Source organism: Nicotiana tabacum, chromosome 22 (genome assembly GCF_000715075.1).
Source record: "Nicotiana tabacum cultivar K326 chromosome 22, ASM71507v2, whole genome shotgun sequence".
Classification (NCBI taxonomy): Eukaryota; Viridiplantae; Streptophyta; class Magnoliopsida; order Solanales; family Solanaceae; genus Nicotiana; species Nicotiana tabacum.
The window spans coordinates 223,960,189-223,985,355 of record NC_134101.1 but is presented as its reverse complement, the minus strand read 5'-3'; the positions used below and the strand labels follow the sequence as shown (position 1 = coordinate 223,985,355).

General features: G+C 37.9%; 1 pseudogene; it reads right to left on the bottom strand.

The window, feature by feature from the left end:
- Nucleotides 1-20,245: 20,245 nt before the first annotated feature.
- Nucleotides 20,246-22,563, bottom strand: LOC107781723 (premnaspirodiene oxygenase-like; annotated as a pseudogene).
- Between the last annotated feature and the right edge of the window lie 2,604 nt (nt 22,564-25,167).

Sequence of the window (25,167 nt, the reverse complement as noted above, 5' to 3'; positions counted from 1 at the left end):
AACCGTTTTTCTCAAATTTCAGCTTGCCTTTCACTTATTTTAATTTTATCTATTTCCAACCATTATGTGAAAACCCCCTCATATTTGAAACTCTTATTTTCTTACTTAAATCCACAATTATAGTATGGTCGGGAACCACACTAGTGGATCCTGAGGGGTGCCTAAAACCTTCCCTTCGGGATAATTTCAAGCCCTTACCCGATCTCTGGTTTTCCTAAATCAAACTCCTCTTAGTGTCCTAATGCACTTTAATGATTAGGTGGTGACTCTTCTCTTTTAATACCTATTAAAAGAGTTGTCAATGTCATAAACCCTATTTCGCGAGAAAAAAAAGGGGCGCGACATTAACACCCGTTTAAAAGAGTTGTCACATGTTGAAACCTACTTTCGCGAGAAAATGGGGCACGAAAAATCTTTGTACATCTTTTTTGCTTGTATGTACATCAGGTATTTCCTCAATTTCTTATATATGAGTGAGATTCACTTCAGTGCCCCTTTTTGAAACAAGAAATATCAAAAATTTACCTGAAGCGACAAAAAAGCACATTTTTCGGGTGTAGCTTCATGTTATACTTGCAAATTGACCAACATATCGTCAATGTAAACCTCCATGGTTTTTCCATGTGTTCTTGAAATATTTTAGTCATCAATCTTTGGTACGTTGCTCCAGCATTTTTCAAATCGAACGACATAACTTTGTAACAGTAAGTCCCCATGTTTGTAACAAACGAAGTCTTTTCCTCATCTAGAGGATCGATCTTTATTTGATTATAACCAGAATATGTATCTTAAAAAATTAAAATTCATGACTTGCGGTAGAATCAATTAACTGATCTATATGTTGTAAATGAAATGATCTTTGTGGCAAGCTTTGTTTGAATCAGTATAATCCACACAAACGCGACACTTTCCATTCTTTTTTGGGACTACGGCAGCATTAACTAACTAGCCAAGGTAAGTTACCTCTCAAATTGAACTAATTTTAAGAAGTATTTGTACCTCTTCTTGGATTACTTGATTTTTAAATATTCCTTGCTTCCTTTTCTTTTGTTTGACACGTGGGTGCAATGGGCCCTCATTCAACTTATGAGTCATTACCTCCGGTGGTATACATGTCATGTCTGAATACGACCACGCAAAGCAATTAGCATTAGCACGTAAAAATTCAATTAACTTACCATTCATTTCCATGCTCAAGTTTGTTCCGATGTAAACTTTTCTGTCATTCTAATTGATGAATAATATAACAGCTTCAAGCACCTCCGTGGTTGTTTTGATATTCTCATTTTCCTCTAGCTCTTGAATCATATTAGGCCTTGAATTTATATCAGCTTGATTTCTTGGACTTCTAGTTGAGGTGGGCATTGAATTATCCTCAACTGAGTTCCGTAATTGTGATTTTGTACCTCTATCGTTAAATGTTGCTCTCACGATTGCAACTGAGTTGATATCTCATGATGCTTGTTGATCTCCCCTGATTTGACGGATTCCCCACTGTGATAAGAACTTAATCACGTGAGGAAACGTTAGTGGGGCCGCATCCATATCATGAATCCACGACCTTTCTAAATTATGTCATAGTCCATGTCTGCATCTACCACCTAGAATTTAGTGTCTTTGATGACACCTTCTGCAAATGTTGCCAATATGATTTCTTCTTTCGTGAAGACATTTGTATTATCGAACCTAGATAACGACCGTGCCCATGGAATATTTCGATCACTCACTTTCATCTTATTCACTACTCTCGGTAGAATGATATTTACTGAGCCACCTAGGTCAATCAAAACTTGTTTGACATTAGTATTATGGATAAGTAAAGATATTATCAGTGCATTGTTACGAGGAATGATCAAGTCGTCCGCATATTCGTCGTCAAACACTATGTTACCCCGTTAAAATATTTGGTGTCGTTGTTATTCTCTTGCGTTATTGTAATTTATCGTAGATATTGTTCATGGGCGGGATATTATTTTTCCCAATAACATGGTGTTAGAGCCGTGGAGAATGTCCGATGTCTTTTTAGTAACCCCCGTCTCACAAAAGATAATTATGAGAAATGGTGTCTACGCATGAAAGACATTCATGGCTCCCACGATATGTGGGATATCGTAGATAGAGGGTATGCAAAACCCGATAATGAGGAAGCTCTCCTCAAAATAAAAAATATGTCTTGGCAAAGACAAGAAAGAAGGATCAACAAGCCCTCACGCTCATCCACCAATGTTTAAATGATGTCATGTTTGAGAAGGTGGTTGGGGACGAGGTCGTGGCGGTCATGGACGAGGAAGAAATAACGCTAACATCTTCGACAATGAAGTTAAAATCCACCAAACATTCAAAGGTCGTGGTCGTGGACAAAGAAGAGGAAGATGACGTGGCTACTACCAAGAAAATAATGGACAAAAGTATGACAAATCAAAAATTGAGGGTTATAATTATCACAAATTTGGAAAGATACAAATCTGATTTTGTAAAAGCCAAATCTGATTGGCTGTTTGGATGGTGAAGCTTGCTATAAATAGAAGCCATTTTTCTTCATTTCAAGTACACCAAATCAAGAGAAGCAATAGAGATTGTGTAGTCTATGAGATAAATAGTAAGTGGGAGTAATATCGTAGTGACGTATTTAAAATAAAAAGTGTTATTTCTTTTGAAGTTTTAGTAGTCTCTTGACACTACCAAGTTGTAATATATTAGTGGTATTATATTGCTTTGCTTGGGTATTATATTTTACCCCATTAAAAGATTTGGTGTCATTGTTACTCTCTAGTATTATTGTAATTTATCGTGAATATTATTCCTTGGCGAGATATTATTTTTTTTCAACAAGATGGATTGATGATAATAATAAGGAGATAGCTCAAGCGGCTATCGGACACTTCAGCAGCCTATTTACCCAACCAAATAGCTCATATGACATGAAAATATTTAAACATCTGGAAGAAAAGGTCACGCGCCAGGATAATGATATGCTTCAGGAAATTGAAACAACAGATGAAATTAAAGATGCAATTTTCTCCATGGATCCTAATGATTCAGTAGGCCCAGATGTGTTAAATAGATTTTTTTATAGAGCTCTTGGGATATCATCAAAATAGACATCATTGAGTATGTCGATTTCACGCATTCATGCCTTTTCCTCATACCCAAAGTGAAGGCTCTAGACAACTTCAGCCAACTCAGACCAATAAGTTTATGTACCTTAACAAACAAGATCCTGTCTATGATTATTGCCAAAATACTACACCTTTACTTCCTAATATGGTCTCAGAGAATCTTGTCTCTATTTTCATAGAAAATAGAGAGATTAATTGATATATTTATTGAATCCGCCGGGACTGACAAGACTCGAACCCGCAACTTCCGCCTTGACATGATTGTGCTCTGACCGATTGAACTATAATCCCCGAAAAATTAGGTGTACAGCCTAAAATCATGGCTTTGTTCAGGGGAGATTGATCACATAGAATATCTTGTTGGCTCAAGAAATAGTGCATGGTATAAAGGGAGACAAAAATGGAGGAAATGAAGTTATGAAGCTGGACTTGTCCAAGGCCAATGACAAAATGTAATGGGAATTACGCACTTTTGTACTGTGGAAGTTGGGATTCATATAGTCCTTCATTAAAATCATTTACGGAGTGATTTTCTTCATTTGTTTTTTTAAGATTAAGACGTCTAAATCTGAATACAGATCTGAATATAAAGATGTGTATTAAGATTAAGACATTTGAATCTAAATACACATCTAAATATATAAAGACGTATATTAAGATCTGTATAGAAATATTTAAGATTGTTTGATTTTTAACATCTCAATGTATAAAATTTATCTTTATTTGAAAATTCATAAACATAAAATTCAAATGAAATAACTAATCTAATATTCTATTAATAAAATATATAGTTTTTTAAAATATAATAGTTGGTGGTGGTGGTGGCTAACAGGTGAAGGCCGACTAGAGGTGGTGGTAGGTGGTAGTTTTGGTTGATGATGATGGTTTATGCTAGTAGTTAATAGTGATTGATAGTGGTGGCGATTATGATTGAGAATGGTGGTGATTGGTGGTGATAGTAGTTGTGACTGAGGAAGGTGTTGGATTGGTGGTGGTAGGTTATAATGATAGGCAATGTCTGTTGTGGTTGTTGATGGTGATGGGATGGTCAATTGTTGTAGTTGAGGTGGATGAGTGTTGATTGTGGGGGGAGAATGATGGTGGTTGGAGTGGTGGGACAGTGGGTGGTGATGGTCGATAATGGTGGTGGTTATGATTAAGGATGATGGTGGCATGGTGGTGGTGGTGGTGGTGTAGTATGGTGGTGGCGGCGGCATGGTGGTAGTTGATAATGATAGGCGGTGATTGCAGTTAATAATGAATATATAATAGCATCTTAATGAAATTAAGTCTCTGTTATAGATCTTAATCATATAGACCTATTCATACCCATTAAGTGATTGTAAAGTAAAAAAACAAACACATTTAATGATTAAAATCTGAATAATTAAGATTTAGAGTTTAAAAAGAAACGAACTTAATGTTTGAGATCTAAATGATTAATATTCAGAATGCAAACAAATGAGGCCTGAATAATTGATACTCGGTCATAGTAAATGGTACTAGACATAGTTTTTCAATTCCTCCAGAGGTCTCAAATAGGCGGATCCTCTCTCTCTCTCTTGCTATATTCATAATAGCTGCAGAATCTCAACCATTTAAATGATAGAAATGATTTATAGGGAATTGACATAAAAGCTAATGGCCTTTAAATCAACCATTTATGCTATGCAGATGACATAGTCATGTTCTTTTCGATAAATCAACCCTTCATCAAGATCATCATGCGGCAGCTGAAGAATTACGAAGAAGCATTTGGGAAAGAAATTAATAAGGAGAAGAGTTGTTTCATCACTGTCACGCCCCAAACCTGGAGAGGCGTGGCTGGCACCAATGCCGTAGTAACCCAAGTGAACCACTCTGTAACTCATTCATTCATTCTATAACTACCATGGGCCAACATGGCCACAACTCATAAAATAAAATCGTAGGTGAAAAGTACGGTATCACTGAACCATTTTTCTTAAAATATAAATATATATGGGCCGTCAAGGCCTCTGACATACTGTACAAACTGAACCTCTGTCTACAAAGCTTCTAGGATTATTCGATATGAAATGGGACAGGGTACCGGTCTACCCATAAGTCTGTAGAAAGAAAACTCTGACACGATGACTCATAGACTCGACTGCACTCTGAATGAGGTGGAGTCTTACCGATCTTTCGCTGAATGCAAACCCCGTCTACTGTGAGGGCTCGTCAAACTGATTGTCTATACCTGTAAGTCTGGATGACTCTTTAAATCATGAAATACTTATAGTGTCATGTATATGCGTATGAATGTCATGTAGTGCATAGGTCTGTATGTACATAGCATCATAAAACCTCTGAGGGCATCCCATCATATCATCTCAGCTACTTTGGGAAAAAATCATCATCATATACCAGTTGATCAAGTGGTGATGCGTATATAACGTCATAACCTTTCCCAAGTTATTCTCATACATACATATATATATATATGTATATATATATATATATATATACATACATACATACATACATACATATATATACACCACAATATCATCATGCCTCGGAGGCCGTCCCATCATATCATCTCGGTCACTGTGGGCAAATCATCAACGTATACCAGCTGATCAGGTGGTGGTGCGTATATAACGCCATAACGTTTTTCCATATATATTACATATATATATATATACACACACATATATATGCGTATATAATGACGTCTGAGTCATGGGTAAATGCACATGTGGATGAATACAATGCATGACATTGTATGAGAAGTACGTATATAGAAAATACTTAATGGGAAAAATAGAAATAGTAGAAATTCAATAATCTATCTAGAGCCATTGTAATCTCAATGTGGCACAACTTTAAAAATGTTAAAGATTGTAAGCTATGAAACATTGTGTCTTTGGCCCCGAATTAGTTGATATAGCTCTCCATGATAGTATTAATGGAATGATTCCATTCCCATGAAACAATGTTGTCATATTACTTTTTGCAACAAGAATCTACTAAATATATCCATGACATTGAAGTAACATCACGTTCAGACTCCCAAGAGTAAATCATATATATAAGAGCCTCGGAGCCACTCATCAGTCATCAATCATGGGAAGGATGGATGTTTTGTTGGTTTTGGAGCACTACTAAACTACTTTATGCCAGTTATTGTTGATCTTAAATGGCAGACAATATCTCACATGCACATTCTACACATAGTCCCGATAAGGAGAATATTATTACTTATAACACTAGAAAAATATACGTAAAATCCGGAATATGAATTTTTCTCTGTGTCTCATTATCAAACTAGTATAATTACGGGATCATGCAAAATGAAGGAAGAGCTTAGCCTTAACATACCTTAATTGCTCATAAGAACTCGAGAAGGTCGTAGATAAATGTTCGAACTTGGATCATATTCAAGAGAATTATCCTTAAGGCATGAATTCCCAATCAAAGTAAAGTAGCTTATATATTAAATGCTGAATTTCAATGACTGCTCCTCAATACATACACAACTAGATATCAATCTTCCGTTTATTGTAGAACTCATAAGAAAAAAAATTAAAAAAAAATATTCCAAAATTAATACATCATAGTCTGATTCCATTTTCACAAATCTAATCTGATTCAACGAATATCAGAGGACACATCTCAAGATTCTATAAAAATAACTATTTTGTGATGACAACTTCATATCCAGGAAAAATAAAAGCTCCTTGTTTGATTTTTGAGTGAGAGAAGCAAGGAATCAGGAAATGGAAAAACTAAAACGACTTGCAAATTGGAAAAAAGAAAGAAGAAGAGAAAAAAAAGGGAGTAACGAAAAAGTAGTAGCACTAAAACACTCCATTAAAAGCATTTTTCTTTCAATGACAGAACAAGGAACAAATTACTAATTGATTTTTACCAATTCAAAATACTGGTAAAACACCATGTCAAATAAAATGAATCCTTAAAGTTGTGAAAATAATCCAAGGATAAGAAAGAGGGAGACTTTACATACTTTACTGCCACCTAATACTAAATTACCTTAGTCATTTGTTTGGATAGCCCCTTCCTGCCACGTGGGGTGGGGTGGGAAATGTAAATCATTCTCTGTTTATTAGCTAATTAGGTAATGTTCTGTTACTCGGTAATTAACCAATTACTCATGCAATTAAGAATTGTCTTAAATTATTTAAAATTCTACTTATTTTTAATATACTTTATACATCATACTATGACGGTCGTATGTACCTTGTATGACATTATGACTCGGATCGTATTTAATTCTAAATTGACAACCTTCAACGAAATTTATTTTCTTGAACTCGTTTTCCCTCTCATCTTCACGACTTTACTTATCACTTGTCATAATTATCATAACTATTTATAACCTCAAAAAATAGTCTTATCCTCTTCTTAAAGTACTATTATTACAATATTAAAATAATAAATCGTGGTACAATATAAAATCAATACATATGCTATTATTTGTTAAAACATCCATGTAAAAAAATACATATATTTTCTCAACTTTGAATTTTGCTTATCTCGTATAAAGAGTACAAATTCTCGTACGCTTAATTCTTAAAATGAAATATAACCTTCTTTTCTTGTGAGAAAATAATTTCTATCTTTACAATAAAGAAAATCTCGTAAACTTTCTTATATTATGTGTATAATTTACCATATTTGAAAATAAAAATAATAATAACTATCCAAAATTATACTTATAAAACTTTTACTAAAATACTTCACTTAAAAGAAAATATCACACTAACATAATATCTAATGATATCAAGGTTGTAACTTACAAGGTCTCATAATAATAATGTCTTAAACCCTCTATAACCTCCTACTAGACATAATCCCTTCGAACTCATGTGGATTTACTACGGCACATTCTAATGCTAAGGTACGGGATGTAACAATAACATATCTGGATCTTAATCATAGAATCAATACAAGGATTAAGAGGTGGACCGGCTACAAACACTCCAAGTTTTCTTTTGGTTACTTGGGATGTCCTATATAAACTGGCAAGAAGAAGCTTAGTTTATTTACTAACTTGGCTACTAAAATGATCAATAATGTAGGAGGCCGGTAGAGTAATTTTCTCAGTGCTAGAGGAAAGACTCTAGTCATCAAGCACATCCTTCAATCTCAAACACTCCATTTGGTTGCAGCTATGGAACCTCCAAACACTGCACTTCAACAGATCAAAAAACACTACTCAAACTTATTTTGATGTGAAGAGGTGGTGAAGGTTGAGAACAATGGACAATCTTTGGTCTAAGTTCATCAAAGCTAATTACTGTCCTAGGACCAATATGATATGAAAGTTATCACTTCTAAGAACTCCAACATTTGGATGAATTTTGCTGCAAATTAGACCACAAGTGGAGCAGATTATCAAATGGGATATTAATGAAGGCCAGATTCTTTTTTGGTGGGACAACCGGATTAATGATTGCTCTCTAGCTCACATAGTTCACCTCACGACTAAACCAGGGAGTGGCATCGTAAGGAGTTTCATAATTAATCAGTGAGACCCAGAAGCTCTCAGGGATCTACTCCTTGCTAATTTTGTTCATGAGATCACTCTGATAGACATCAGAGATAGTAATAGAAAAGACATTTGCATATAGTCCCAGAGTGCTAATGAAAATTTTAACTGTTCATCTACTTGGGAATGTGTATACGGCCAGAATTGGGGAGTTCGACTTTGGGGCTACTATGCTGCTCCACGCCTAACCTCGAAGAAGCCAAAAGCAGAGGGTGAGGTGCGACCCCGAGGTGTGCCCCTCAAGGGAACATATCGGAGGCTCATTATGGTGGACCTCGGAGTAGTACAATCGATGATCGTAACGGAAAGGCGGGAAAATTCCCAAATACACGTGGTTAGAGCTGACCAGGTCTGCAAGAATCATACAAATCCGTACTGAACCGTTATACAGCTGTACTAGTAGCATTTCTTCATCATTTATTAGATATGTACTATGTTGGGATTTATCCCTCCTATATAAAGGGGACCCGTGTCACCTTATAAAAGATTTGGATTATTACACAACATATTAAATACAATACAACATTCTGCTCTTTGCTTAAATAGTTGTTATACTCACTTATTGCTTATTCTTTCATTTTTCATTTATTGCTCATTATTAACCACAAAAGGCCATCTTCCAGGACTTCATTATCTTTGATTCTTCATCAATTGTTCATCGCTATTAACCCCGTCTAGACCTCGAGGCCCTGCTTCACCCAGCTCAAGTCCCAGCCTTGTGACCCCATTGGTTTGCATTTCTTACTTTCTTTACTTACACTTAGCATCTATTGCCCTATAACTAGTATTACAATAAATCACATATTTTTAGAATCGCAAAATTAAATTTAATTGTAGTTACAATTTTCAAGGTAAACAGTTTGGTGCCCACCGTGGAGCTAATAATAATAGTGATTGTTTTCTAAAAACACGAGTTATTCTTCACACTTTTTCTTGTCCAAGAATCTCTTATTTTAGGTAAAAAATGTCTAACTCAGCAAATACACGTGAAAACAACGGTATTGATATTCAGGGAGAGAACAGTGCAGACGTTGGTTTACCACTGCAAAACCCAGGGGTAGCACTAGAAGATGTCGGTTTACCACCGCAAAACCCGGGGGAGGTACCAGCACAAATCCCCATTGATGTGAGCTCACAGAACGCTGTGCATGTTTATGTATGCTCTCCTACCGACGGAAGTGTGGACGGTGAGGAAAGAGACGTTAGTATTCAAATAATTTTTGAAATGTTGCAAGCACAACAAGTGGGTATAGCTCATCTACAAAGTCACCAAAAACACCCCAAGCACAGTAGCACCGGAAACGGCTCCTCGAGTCGAGCAGGTACCGGAGAGATCGACCAACAATGGGTCGGCAACATACCCCGCTATTATAAAGATACACGAGGATCTCACCAAAAGAATTGAATCAGGAGAAAATAAGATAGAAGATAAAGATAAAAGGGTGGAGACTTATAACTCGAGGGTCGATCAGATCCCGGGCGTGCCCCCGATTCTGAAAGGTGTAGATTCAAAGAAGTTCATACAGAAACCATTCCCACCGAGTGCAGCTCCGAAGCCTATCCCAAAGAAATTTAGAATTCCCGAAGCCCCTATGTATAACGGGACCATAGATCCCAATAAGCATATCACCGCTTATACTTGTGTTGTAAAAGGAAATGACTTGAAGGATGACGAGATAGAGTCTGTGTTGATGAAGAAATTTGGAGAAATGCTATCGAAAGGGGCTTTGATGTGGTATCATAACCTGCCCCCAAATTCAATCAACTCATTTTCCATGTTGGCAGATTCTTTTGTGAGTGCGCACGCTGGTGCTATCAAACTATCCACCAGGAAGTCTGATGTCTTCAAAATCAAACAGAGAGAGAACGAGAGCTAAGGGAATTTGTATCTCGTTTTCAGATGGAGAGAATGGAATTAACACCAGTCTCTGATGACCGGGCGGTACAGGCCTTCACTCAAGGCTTTAACGAAAGAAGCTCGGTAGCTTCAAGGTAGTTTAAAATAAAATTTTATCAAATATCCGGCTGTGACCTGGGCGGATTTGCACAACAGGTACCAATCAAAGATCAGGGTCAAAGACGACCAACTAGGAGCCCCCTCGGGCTCAGTATATCCCAGCAGGCTCTTTACAAAGGAGCAAAGGTTCACACAAAGGGAGTCAAGATCAAACAAAGAAAGATACCAGCTGTATGTAGAAGATCGAAGAAATTCATCAAGGCGTAACATGCCTCGAGCCGATCGAATGATAGATCGAGGTCAAAATTCCCAGGGACTCATGGTTAAAGTCGGGTTCGATAGAGGTACCCTGGCTATCTGAGTACAACTTCATCATCGATATCTCGGACATCGCATCGGCCATAGGGAAAATCAAAGAGGGCAGGTGGCCAAAAACCCGTACTATCAGACCCTTCACAGAGGAACCCTAACTTGATATGTAAATATCACAACACTCACGGTCATAGGACCGACGACTGCAGGCAGCTTCGAGAAGAGGTAGACCAACTGATTAGTGAAGGGCACCTTCGAGAATTCCTCAGCGACTCAGCTAAAAACCATTTTTGGGAAAGAGAGGCGAACAAGAAAAACAATCCAGAAGAACCACAGCACGTCATCCACATGATCGTTGGAGGGGTCGATGCCCTACAGGAACTCGTTTTCAAATGGACAAAAATATCCACCACTAGGGAAAGGAAAACTCGGAGTTACATACCAATGGATGCTCTCACATTCAATGAAGAGGACATTGAGACCTTGTGTCAGCCTCATAATGACACACTGGTAATTTCTTTTTTTTTTTAATAAAATTCAGACTAAATGTGTGCTCGTAGATCCAGGTAGCTCAGCCAACATAATCAGGTCGAGGGTGGTGGAGCATCTCGGACTGCTTGACCTGATCATAGCCGCCTCTCGAGTCCTCAATAGATTCAACATAGCGAGTGAGATAACAAAAGGAAAAATCATCCTCCCGATCAATGTAGCCGGTACAATCCAAGATACAAAGTTTCATGTCATCAAAGGTGACATGAGATACAATACCTTACTTGGAAGGCCATGGATACACAGTATGAGGGCAGTACCCTCGACCCTCCATCAAACGATGAAATTCCCAATCAAGGATGGAATAAAAGTGGTATACGGGGAACAGCAAGCAACAAGAGAGATGTTTGCGGTGCACAATATGGCACTGACATCAACACCCTCCACATCAAAGAGGCCAAAAAGCAAGTAAAAAATCAGCTAGCAACCACAACCTTCATTCTCGACTACATCCAAACAAGTGAGTAGAGGACAGTGCTGCATCCCTGGAACAAGCAATTGGAATTTATCAAAGCTCGAACGCCATCATTAAGGTACAACCCTCTCATTTTTTATTTGTGTTTTGTATTAACTTATTGCAGGTGTTTGATTGAGAGGAATCGAAGTGCCTTCCAGCTCGAAGACTCTGGGTTTTAAAGCATGCGTTGTGCTTTTCTTCCCTTAGACCATATTTTATCCCGAACGGGTTTTACCAGCGAGGTTTTAACCAGGAAATATCCATATGTTACCTAAGGAGACCTCATAAAGTATTCAAGTCTTCTCTTCGATCAACCTCAAATACTGAGGGGTGTCACCCCAAGAGGTCACCTCTTCAAAGAACTGAAACTATGCCTAGGAGGACCTCGATAGAAGAATGATGTATTGGGCCAAACGGTCGAATGAATTGTGTCCATATAGAATAATTGGGCCTCCAAAAGGCAAAAACAACATGTACGCATACATAAAATAATTGAGGAAGTCTTTTTTGCTTATCAAAACACTCGAAGAAATTCAATACTTTCATGCTAAACGTCTCAAAGGCCAAAAACCCTTGAACAATCAGGGAATCATCGACAGTCAGCTCGTCGAAGCCATCAAAAACTCGAATTTGTAAGACCTCGATAAGGCAATTTCGAGCTCGTAAGACCTCAGTGAGGCCGCATCATTCTGTAAGACCTCAACAAGGCATGCCCAAACCTATAAGACCTTAATGAGGCATACTCAAATTTATAAGACCTAAATGAGGAAATACCGAGCTTATAAGACCTCAACGAGTTGTACTCAAATTAATAAGACGTTATAAAGGCATAACCACAATATGAAGGCTAAGGCTATATATTTGAACTTGTAAGACCCCTAAAAAGGCATACCATCGATATGGACGCCAAGGTCACTACACATGGGGATTAAAGGCTACGGCCAAACAAAAAGACTACGGTCGAACTTAAAGGCTACGGCCAAATTAATGCGATTCAGAGACGTTTGACTGCCGTTATAAAACTAAAGGCCTCCAAATACTTTGAAAGTACTTTGAAAAGAACCGGTTAATCAGGCTACCCTCAGCATAAGCAAAGAAGCTTCGATAATATCAGCTCCGAAAAATAAAAAGGCTTCGAAAACAATCAGCCTTCGATGAAAAGGTTTCAAAAACTCAACCTTTGAGCGAGCCTCCCAAGGTACTCAAGTATCGTCACATATCAACTCATAATCGAGGTTCTCATTTGAGCCATTGAAGAGTCAGACGAACATAAAACATGCCAAGGCATAATCAAAACTTCAAAAATCTTTAGCCAAAATGAGGGAAAACTATAGCCAAATTAGATGTCGCATCGATCCAATCTAAAAAGAGCATAAAGGACAATGCGTAAGAGCCTAAGGGCCAGCCTAAAAGAGCCTAAGGGCCAATGCATAAGAGCCTAAGGGCCAGTCTAAAAAAGCCTAAGGGTCGATATGTTGAAAACCAAAGGGCCAATAAACCCGAGTCAAAATTTGACTCGAGGCTCGAACACCGAACTGTCAACTATTATCAATCACTCATCGAGCATAAAAACGCGAGGGGTTTATGTCACACCTCCTTTTTTACCGACACCCCGGAAGGGAGTAAATAAGGGAGTTTTTTTCAATTTAAGTGAATCGAAACGGGACTATTTATTTTTAAAATTCAGAGTCGCCACTTGGGATAATTTATGGTGTCCCAAGTCACCGGTTGAAATCCCGAATCGAGAAAAAGATTAACTCTGTATTACAGTCCACGAACACAGAAATACGGATAAGGAATTCTATTAACCCGGAAGAAGGTGTTAGGCATTCCCGATATCCGTGGTTCTAGCACGGTCGCTCAACTATTTTAATTGGTCTATTATCTGATTTTGATACATGTTTTAGCCTATGGTTCAATTTTAACTTTAAACCGCTTTTAATTATTTTAAGGAAGATTTCAACGTCATCTAAAACGAGTCTTTGGACCACACCACATGAAATGCACCTGCAATCCGAGACACATTTTATTCAATGTTGTTAGGATTTGGATTTGGGTCACATGAAATGCACACCCGAGTCTAGGAAGGTAATTTTATTAAAATAATGCGCCTAAAGCAACTCCGCACTTTCAAGTTTGCGAGGGCCATGGAAATTCAACTAAATGGCACACCTCGATTTCTAAAGGATTAAAATTAATTAAATGAGGGCCATGAGTTTAGGGATTTTATTTGACACGGCACGCCTCAACTTAGCATACATATAGATTTATTAACTTCTCATCCTTATTTTTTAAAATGAAACTTTTGTTATGACATTAACTAATGGCAGTAAGCTTACATACTTCTGTGCAATTAAAACTTTCAAGTTTCACAAGTCAAAACTACTTTCAGTAAAAAAAAAATCACAAAATTAACAAATGGAGTGAAATCACTTGTAACAAAATAATTCAATAAGCAAACCCAGTATCGGTAACAATTAACAGCACATGACACTTTAGAGTTTATGACAAGTTCTGTCAATTTGGCAAAATTCTTTCAATTGTTCTGTCAATTTTCGCTAAGTGACAATTGCTAATTCTTGGCATTTGTGTATGAAAAATCGAACCTCAAGCGAGTCCAGCCAAACATATTCTCTAATGTCATATTTTTAACATACGGATAATACTTATAAGACCCATCTCGCTTAGTCTTGGCACCTCAAACTAATCTGCATTTTTTAGCACGGAAACAGCCATATATTCATGCATCATATCTTAACAAAGAAATAGTGTGAGAAATGAACCTTCACGATATTGTTTCAACGTTGGACTAACAAAAACAGACTCGAACAGAAAACATAGTAGCGCCCGGAACCTCGTCGGAATCTCGAAAGGAACTAACAGCCAACGAACGAAGCTCTAGCTGAACCCGATCTCAACAGAAACGTTACCTTTGTTGCAACAGTAACAGAGAAGAGACAAGGCGACGGAAAATGGGGGGTAGTAGCCGTCGCCGGTTTCTGGTTAAGCTCGTCGACAATCAGGTGAGACGGAAAATGAGAGAGAGAGAGAGAGAGAGAGAGAGAGACTTTGAGGGAAGGCAGTTGTTACTTCTTCTTCCCGTGTTTGTCAAAGAGCAAGGATATCGAATGATCGACTCTTGTTTCTTGGTGCAGAGAAGAACGACGATGGAGGTTCCTCCATTTTTGGGGAGAAGCTGCTGGTTCTCGGCGAGGTCTGGTGGAGGAAAAAGGTTGGTTCCGGCGTGAGCTATGGAGATGGAGCTAAATTCTGGGGTTTTATGGTGTCCTCCATGAAGAAGATCCAAAAGTTACGCTGGAGGGGTGCTTGTTGTCTGGTTGAGGAAGACGACGTGTGGAGGGGCGTGTTCTGCGTGTGTTTATGGCAGAAGATGAAGGATTAAGAAGATGAAGCTCACGGCAACGGCTGCTTCTCCATTGTCTTAGGTCTTTTAGGTCTGGGGCCTTTTGGTTGGAGAAGAAGTTTCAGAAAGCGGCCGATTCCAATTTTTTAGGTCCCTCCCCCTATTTAGCCATTATATACTATTATATAGGGGTAGGGATTAAGTTAGGGGTGTGGGCCTAGTAATTATGGGCTTGGTAATTATGAGTTAGGTCCAAAATTAGGCCTAAAAATGAGTTGCTCGAGCCCAAGTTTTATTTTTTCTCCTCGAATGAGACTAAAATACGGCATCATTTATTAATTAGTCATACTTAAGTAAAATAGATGTTAAAATAAGATTGAGTGTTAAAATAAACTATTTTTTTTGGTATTTTTCAATATTAAAAATGATTACAAAAATATTAATGAAACTATTTTTTTTTGTAATTTTCATTTGCTTGTAATGAAATAAAGTAAAAGAGTCAAATTAATTAAAATAGATATATTAGGCCTAAATTAAATACATGCGAAAATATAAAAAATTTTGGGGAGGGTCAAAAGTCACATGTCTACAGTTTATATCATAAGTCCGACACATCGAACTGGTTATCGACAAGTGTTGAAATTCATTCCAAAAAGGCAATGGGAAAACAAGAAATGACAAGAAGCAAAAATCCATATATATATATATATATGATAAGGTATATGATAAGGTTTCACAAAGACATATTTACAATGCTCACGCTTGGAGCCCTTACATAGAAAAGGAACAAATGAAAACCTAATCTACCACCAGGGTTGCTTAACCAGACAGAGCTACCTCGGAAGTTGTGCCTTCAACGGCCTGGCCATCGACCCTTGGAACATCGATGGCGTCCTCCACTTCGGGGACTTCACCATCGTCTTCATCATCCTCCGAGTCGCTGGTCGAATCACTAGCTGAACCATCGTCGGAAGAAATCAGAGTTGCCAATTCTTCCTATATGGCCTTCACTCTCTCCATCTCAGTAGACAAATCGATGCCCCCTGCATATACATTCTCGAGAGACTGTCTCCTAGATCTTAATCAGGCATTTTCCAAGGCTTCGGACAGTTTAAGCCGAGCCTCTTCGGATATCTTTCTGGCTCGAGCATTTGCAGCATCAACATCTTTTCTGTTTGAGGACATGAGCTCAGCGGCCTCGGACTTAGCTGCAGATAGCTCAGCAACTATTTCATAATGGATATCTTTGTACTTGAGGCTTTCTCCCCTCACCCCTTGAAGTTGGCACTCAATCGAGGTCAGCTTCTTTCGAAGAGTTTCTTTATCGGAAGACACCTCATCCTTGCGCTGCTTCAGCCTAAGGATTTCGGTATCTCTGACTCTAAGATCCTATCGCATTAAATCATCTTTTGGCTTTAGCTGAAAAAGTCAAATTAAGGTATCAAATACTCAATTGACTAAAGCACAAAAATAAATGTCGTATTACCTTCTCATCGAGATCGGCCCGCTCTCGAGATATCCTCTCCAATTGATCTCGAAGGTCACCTAGCTCCTCCTCCTTTTGGGCATGAAGGGCCTTAAGTTCGCCCAATTCAGAGACGAGCCTCCTAAATTCGTCCTCACAACGAACCAACTCTACTTGTGACTTGGAAAAGGCTTGGTTGGAGAGTTTTTAAGGCCTGAAAACATAGAAGTAGAGAGTCGAAAAAGCAAAATTGAAACTCAAAATACAATGATCAAATCAAGATTACCTGTTGTTGAAGCTTCTCGGCCTCTTCAAAGATCAATGAGGCGTCGATATCAGGGTCTTCCTCAACCCCAACAAAATATCCTTCAAACATACTATTCTCCCCGGGGAATGCCTCCACGACGGGAGTTTTCATAACTTGGGCATCCCATATTTGTCCAGGAGAGAATGTTGGGCCCAGCAGAGGCTCATCTACATTGATCACTTCGACGGGGTCGACGGGGGCCCTCTCCCTCCAACGAGGGGCTTTGTTATTAGTTTCTTCAGGTTTATCAACCAAGTGCCCCTCAGCACCTGATGTGTTTTGGTCAATGGTTGGTTCGGGGAGTTCGTCTAAGCCCCCATTAATAATTCCCTCAGATCGGGTCCACCTCGACAGCCTCAGTTCTAGGAACCTCCGGCTCAGTCACCTTCAGCTTAGTAGATTTAGAGGCAACATAACTTCTTCTCACCGTAAGTACAAGCGGGCAGTCATCACTCTCTTCGCCCTCAGCACAATGACCTTCGGCCGCCTCCCTAGTTGAGGTCAATGAATCAGCCTCGGTCCTTTAAACTTTAGCCTTTTTGGCCTCGAGGACCTGGACGATGATTTCTTCTTTTCCTTAGCAGGCTTCGAGATATCTGCTTCCCTAGGCGGGGGTTCCCTCATCAAAATGGCCTTTCCAAGGCCTGCATAGGCACAAAGGATGAGAGTACTAGCGAGATATATCTTCTCTGAAGAGCTCAGGTATGAACAGAGATAAAAACTCACCATGATTTTTGGCCTCCCAACGGGTCTTAGCCAGATTGCGCCACATGCGCTTAGCATTTGGGCAGATCGAATCAAGTCGTCGAACGCAGCCTAAGAGATCGTTGACAGCACCGAGGTACCACTCGATAGTTGTATCATCAAAGAAAGTTATTTCAAAGTCAAGAAAAGGTATCTGATCAGTGGAACATGTTTAGTTACGATTCATATTCCATTTCTTGGGGAATAGCATTCTCTTAGCAGGGATCAGGTCTGAGGTCCTGACTCGGACAGTGCGGCTCACCCACCCTTGGTGCTTGTCTTAATCGATGCTAGCAAAGAAGGCCTTCGGGGATCGATGTTTCAGCTTAATTAGGCCACCTCGATAGGGTCGTGGGCTATACAGTCTAATTAGATGGTCGAAGGTAAAAGATGATACGCCCCAAAACCGAGGAGCACGACTGGCGCTCAACCCAATGAACTCGACTGAGCAAGCCTGTTAGATTTCATTCTACCCAAAGTCATCCTTGAATAAAGAGGAGATATACTCCATTATTCAAACTCTGAAAATATTTCATTAACAACTTTTACTTTGGTTCCATTAGCAGTTTCAACCATAGTATCCAAAATATGATAATTTTTATAGATATGAAGGAAGACATATTTGCCAAATACCAATATTTCCAATTTAATTCTCGATACCAAACACCACCCACAACCTATCTACGGAGCCTCTAAATACAACCGATGAGTAATATGAAAATGCCAGCAACAAGGCTCCGACTATATCTCAAAATACAAAGTACATGATAAACAATGGTACAGGATCCCGAAATGAAGTGAGGCTCACCAAGTCAGCTGAAAGGATGATGTGGCACTAGCTGTGACCAACACTGTCTGCTATAGAAACACCTACATCCATTTAAAGATATAGCGCCCCCGGCAAAAGGGACATTAGTGCCATCGAATAACACTAGTATATATAACTAAACACCATCTAGTTAGAAAGAACTTTCATACAAGAATAAAGAGGAAATCACAAAGACAACAAAGTTTCAAATAAGCATCATGTCAACAATATAAGGAGGTTCACATGATTTTCACATAGTTTTTGAAATTTTAGATTGGAGCATCCAACACTGTTGCATCATTATTCACTTTGCCACCGCTTCTTTGAGTGAAGTCCGATCACGGCCCGATCGGCTAAGCTGTCTCCCAGAGACGTTACCATTATTTCATTCATACTTTCTAGTTTCAAACATCAATACATTACCACCATGTGTATATATCATGGTGTACGATCACGGCCCGATCGGCTAAGCCATCTTACCAAGACGTTACCTCAATCACAATTTCATTCTCACTTTTCGATTTCAATATCAGCACAATACCACCATGTGTGTAGCATGGCATCCGATCACGGCCCGATTGGCTAGGCCGTCTTACCAAGACATTACTCATTTTCCATCATTCATCTCATTTCACATATATCAGTTCATAGGCACATGGGGCTACAATTATCACATCATACTTGGCACTAGGCCACATTTCATAGTTCAAACTCTTTTCCTCCAAATATCACATCAATATCCATTTCAACATCAAGCCATTCAACCCAAGATGTCAAGTACATATGAGTGGAATCATGAATCATGGGCATATACACTATTTCGGACAATCATACACCTAATGTTTATTAGCAATGGAACTTTAAACACAACGGATTCTTCCAAAAGAGATGGGACACACCAAACCACAACATAAACACACATCAAAGGCATAAACAAGCAATTACACTAATTATTCTTGAATTATTCTTTTCCAATCATGATAATATATAATTTCAACATCAAAGTATGTAACAACTTGGATCATATTGAATGTACTTATAAGGCAAAACATTATCTCGAACAGCCGTTTATGAGCATAAATTGTGTATAAAGCCTTTAGGGCACTTTATTATTGAAGTCATTTATGGAAATCAGAGTCAAGGCTCATTTCATAATCTATTTCATATTTTCTCATGGCATAGGCATCACTAGGCACAATTATAACTCAAGCTCTTGGCACATTGGCCACATGTTATTTCCCAAATTCATTTGATTTATTTCAAACATCTTTATACATTACCAACAACTGGGCACAATTAATCAAATACTTTTAGTACATATAAGAACAATTAGGAGGATCAACCATAATGAGTTTTCTCACACAATTTGGCAAAAATTAAATAATGATTCGAGTTAGCTAGTTGTGTAAAAATCTCATTAATTAACTCATATTTTAAACTCAGTTGGGTTTATGTCGATAAGTAACTGACAAGAACATTTCGTTTGTTATTCATCAAAACTCACATAGCTCAAGATCAACAATTCACAAAACAGAATATGATGATGCCATCATATTACTCTTCTTTATACTAGAGGGATGTAAGTATGTATATTGTGTCCTCATGGACCGCACCTCACTACATTCAAAAATATAAAAACAACAGAAAATCTTATTGTGTCGAAAACTATAATGACATATTTCTATATGCAAGACGACGCAAATACTAGAACCAAAGCAGCAAAGGAAGAAAGTACAGTGGTTGACAACGAAATTCAATTGCAAGATTCTTCTTTTAAGAAAAGGTTTGACGCCATGAGATCACTCTTGACAATGTTGATAAGGAGTAGCGATTAAGTGTAGGTCATTCTTTCTAGCACAAGCTGCTCCAGCCGCCTCAGTCAAGTCTAGTTCACTTGGATTGATTTCAGTTGGGAGTTTCCAGTCAAAATGATACAACAATTGAGCTAGTGGAAAATAAACATTTGCTAAACCAAATGATATTCCAGGGCAAATTCTCCTTCCGCTACCGAACGGAAGATATTCAAAATTATTACCAGTATAATCCATAGAGTTATTTTCAAATCTCTCAGGTTTAAAGCTTTCTACATCATCCCAATATTTTGGATCTCTTCCCATTGCCCAAACATTAACCATGACTTTTGTTTCCAATGGAATAGTGTAGCCATTTAAGTGTGTTTCTTCTCTACATTCTCTTGGAAGCAAAAGAGGTAGCGGAAGGTGGAGTCCGAAAGTTTCTTTAATGACCATCTTTAGGTATTTGAACTCCTCGACATCAATTTCACCAAAAGTTTCTTTCCCTCTCAAGATTTTTCTTACCTCTGCTTGAGCTTTGGCAAATACACTTGGATTCTTCATCATTTCGACCATGGCCAATTAATTGTTGTTGCTGAAGTTTTTGTTCCCACAGCAAACATGTCCTTCATTTTCGAGCAAGTTACCATATTTATTTCTCTTACAAACTTCTTGACAAATTTCTACTGAAATATTCAAATAACATATCTGTACTACGTTTGTGCTACTACCTTTATTCTACACCGAGAGGAACTTTTAAATTTTCTATGCCAAAACCCAAAATAATTTTTATCATGTTATTTTACTACTTGTTTCGTTATCCTAGTGCCAAGTTGTGGTGATTGAAATAACATTTGTTGTAATTTTCAAATGTGTAAATTTTATGATGAAAGTAAGATAGTTGTCCTATTTGAAAGCTAACTAAAGTGACTCTTTAAGTACAAAAATTAATTATGCAATTTGAGAACGTTAGTGTTGAAGATAAATCATAATACTTCATCAATTTCACTTGTGGTAATAAATATGTCATGAAATACGTGTGGCTATGATAGCATGTTATTAAAGGTAAAATAAAAAGTTTAAAGTTAAATTATTTCTTATATAGGAATACGTCATTCTTTATGGAATAGAATAAAAATAAGTATCACATAAAGTAGAACAGAAGGAATACTAACAATGACGGTAGAAATATGTAGTATATAGTACTTACAAAGATAATAGCTTTGATGTTGTCGTTAGTGATTGGAAATTGAAGATCTCCTTCCTTCATAAGTCTTAGCAGTACATCAATTATACCTTCACCTCCTGATTCACAGTTGGTCTTTGCAACCTTCTTGTGCTCAGTGATGATATTATCAAGAATCTCATCTAGTTCATTGTGTGCATCCATCACTTTAGCCTTCATTCCAGTAAGTACATGAAGAAACTTCAATGAAGGGAATATATCAGCCACATCAAACCCTTCCATTAAGTTTGACACTTTTTTGACTAATCGTGCAAATTCATCTTGCTCCTTGTATTCTTGTCCAAAGGCTGATCTACATGTCATAGAGCTTGTGAATAGAGCAAACCTTTTTGTTACATTAACCGGCTTACCAGGAGATGATCGAAAAAATTCAATCATACGATGAACTTCATCTTGTCTAATTGAGTTGAATGACTTGACGTTTTTGGCACTGAGCAATTCCAAGAGACAAATTTTACGCATTTGTCTCCAGTAATTTCCATAGGGAGAAAAGGCAATGTCCGTCCCATTATAAAAAACAATCTTGGCAGCTACAAGTAAAGGCCTAGATGCAAAAGCGAGGTCATGAGTTTTTAGTACTTCATTTGCCATCTCAGGAGAAGTAATAACAACTAGAGAAACTTCGCCTAGTTGAAGGTGCATAATTGGTCCTTATTTTTTGGCTAAATCTCTAAGGACATGATGTGGCAGTCCACCTAGCAAATGAAGCATGCTTCCAATAATAGGTAATTTCCATGGACCTGGAGGCAATCTTTTGGTTTGGCTATTGGAATTCTTCAATTTCTTAAATAAAAAGAGGAATGACACAAAAAGGAAAAGGGAAAAGAAGTTGAAGAACTGCATTTTGGGAGGGAAAGGGGGGAATATTTGGCTTGATAGGTTCTGCAAACTGTTGTTGCAAATATATGCTCTTTTATAGGCATTTCGTTTAGGCAAGAAATGGGATTTCTCTAAAAAAAAAAATATGAGATATGCATTTTTCAGCAACTTTTTTTTGTCAATGAAAAGTACGTCACTTGTCTCATTGAACACATTACAAACATGTGGAGCCAAATATGAAATTTATTTTTGGGAAAAAGGTAAACTTTGTTCTTAGTAATTTTTGTGAGTGAAGCTCTTAGTAAGCAATGAAGCATTACAAACAACATTGTCAATAGTTACAAAGGGTTTTCTTTTAGCAACTATTGACTTTTCTGCATATACAAAAATATCGCGCGGATAATTTTCTTTTCAAACGAATAAAAGGCAAAAATACGTAAATAAGCATATATAATTCCAAAGGTGAAGTGGTCCATCAGTATTTATTCAAGGTTCAAGCTCCATCGTGCCTTTGAAATTTGCTTTAATAGAAGAAAGAAATATACATTCAAATGCGGCTGCTGGAAAAATAAGGCTAATGATATGAAATTAGTACACTCAGAAAGTGAAAACATGGATATTGTGCCTTAACTCTCTATCTATACAAGATGTGAGTTAGGCATACCTAACTTGTTTCTCCTTATCAGCCTCCAAATTAAGTTTACAAGTCTTTCTATTGTTTTGCTTCAAGTGCCAAAGACTTTTCTCTATGCACTTATCTCTAGCTACATTTATTCCTAGTTTGTAAACGACTAGGTATACACAGTAAATGTTCCAAAAAAAAAAAAAGATTAGAAGAATACACAGTAAATGTGCTTATTCTCACTTTTTACCGGTCTTTGGTTATATTTATGTCAACCAAAAGGTTATATTGCATTTGTGTAATGACCAAAAGGTCATCTTATAGTTTAGAACTTGATTCTAGGTTCCGAGGTCTTTAAAACCTCATTTTATTCCTCCTCGATTTGCGTGCACAGATCGGGCGAGTTTCCGAAAAACTTTTATGTTGAAAGTTGATGAAAATAATAATTTTTGCCTTTAAAAATTAATTTAGTTGACTTCGGTCAACATTTTGAGTAAACAGATCCGGACTCATGTTTTGACAGTCCCGGTGGGTTTGTATCGAAATATGGGACCTGAGCATATACCCAAAATCGAATTTTGAGGTCCCTAGTTCGAGATATGAATTTTTGATGAAAATTGAAAATCTAAAAAATAAATGGTTTTAAAAATTTGGTTAATGTTTGATCTCATTGATATCAGGTCTGTATTTTAGTTCTGGAACCAGGTACAGATTCATTATGATATTTAAGACTTGTCTGTGAAATTTGATGAGAAACGGAGTTGGTTTGACGTGATTCGGACGTCCGGTTGTGAAAATAGGAATTTTTAAGTGTTCTTAAGAATTTCATTTGATTTGGTGCTAAATTCATAGTTCTAGGTGTTATTTTGGTGATTTGATCACGCGAGCAAGTCCGTATGATATTATTAGACTTGTGTGCATGTTTGGTTTGGAGCCCCAATAGCTCGGGTGAGTTTCGGATCGGCAACGAGATGTTTTAGACTTAGAAATATGGTGTGTTTTACTGCAGCTGGTGTCCTGTTATTTTGTGCTTCACAATCGCGAAGTCATTCTCGGAATCGCGAAGGGGAATCTGGACTGGGGAGTATTTTACACTACGTGAATGCAAGACCCTGGTCGTGAACGCGGAGCATTGGAGGGAGTTGCTCTACGCGAACGCGACCCTTCGAACGCGAACGCGTAGCTCTATCTAGGCTGGGCAGGGGACCTGGGAAACTCTACGCGAATGCGAGCCTTGTCACGCGAACGCGAAGGTGAGGCGGGCTAAACCTTCGCGAACGCATAGTGCCTCCCACGATCGCGTAAGTCCTTTGGAGGCTGCCATTCGCGAATGCGACAATGTCCTCGCGAACGGGATGAACACTGTTGCCCAGCTATTAAAATGTCCCATTACGGGACTTAGGCCATTCTTTCAAATTTTCAAAAGCCAAACGACTTAGGGACAATTCTCTCAAACTAATTTCTTCTCCAAAGTGTTGGTAAGTGATTCCAAATCATTTTCTTTTAATTACCCATTGCATTCCATGAATTTACAACCTAAAATCTAGGATTTCCATGGTAGGAATTGTTGGGTAGAATTAGGAATTTTTGAGAAATTGGGATTTTGAACTCAATTTGGGATCGGATTTCAAAACTAATTACATATTCGGGCTCGGGGTGAATAGATAAATAGATTTTGGTTCGAACCTCGAATTTTGAGCAAGCGAGCCCGGGGTCGATTTTTGACTTTTTGGGGAAAGGCTTGGGAAATCTAAATTCATGCATTGTAGTTGATTCCTTTAGCAATTATCGATGTTATTGAGTTAATTGTGGCTAGATACGAGTGGTTTGGAGGTGGATACTAGAGAAAAAGCGGTAATTGAGTATTAAGTGGCCCGCGGAGCGAGATAAGTATCGTGGTTAACCTTGGTTTGAGGAATTAGGTCTTATTTGCCTATTTGCTATGTGTTTGAATGTTGAGTACAATGCATAGGTGAAGTGATGAGTACCTATATGTTGTTGTTGGGTCATAACATACTAGTGAGTCTTATTCATAAATTTGTAGTTTTCGTGATTATATTATCCATGTTTAG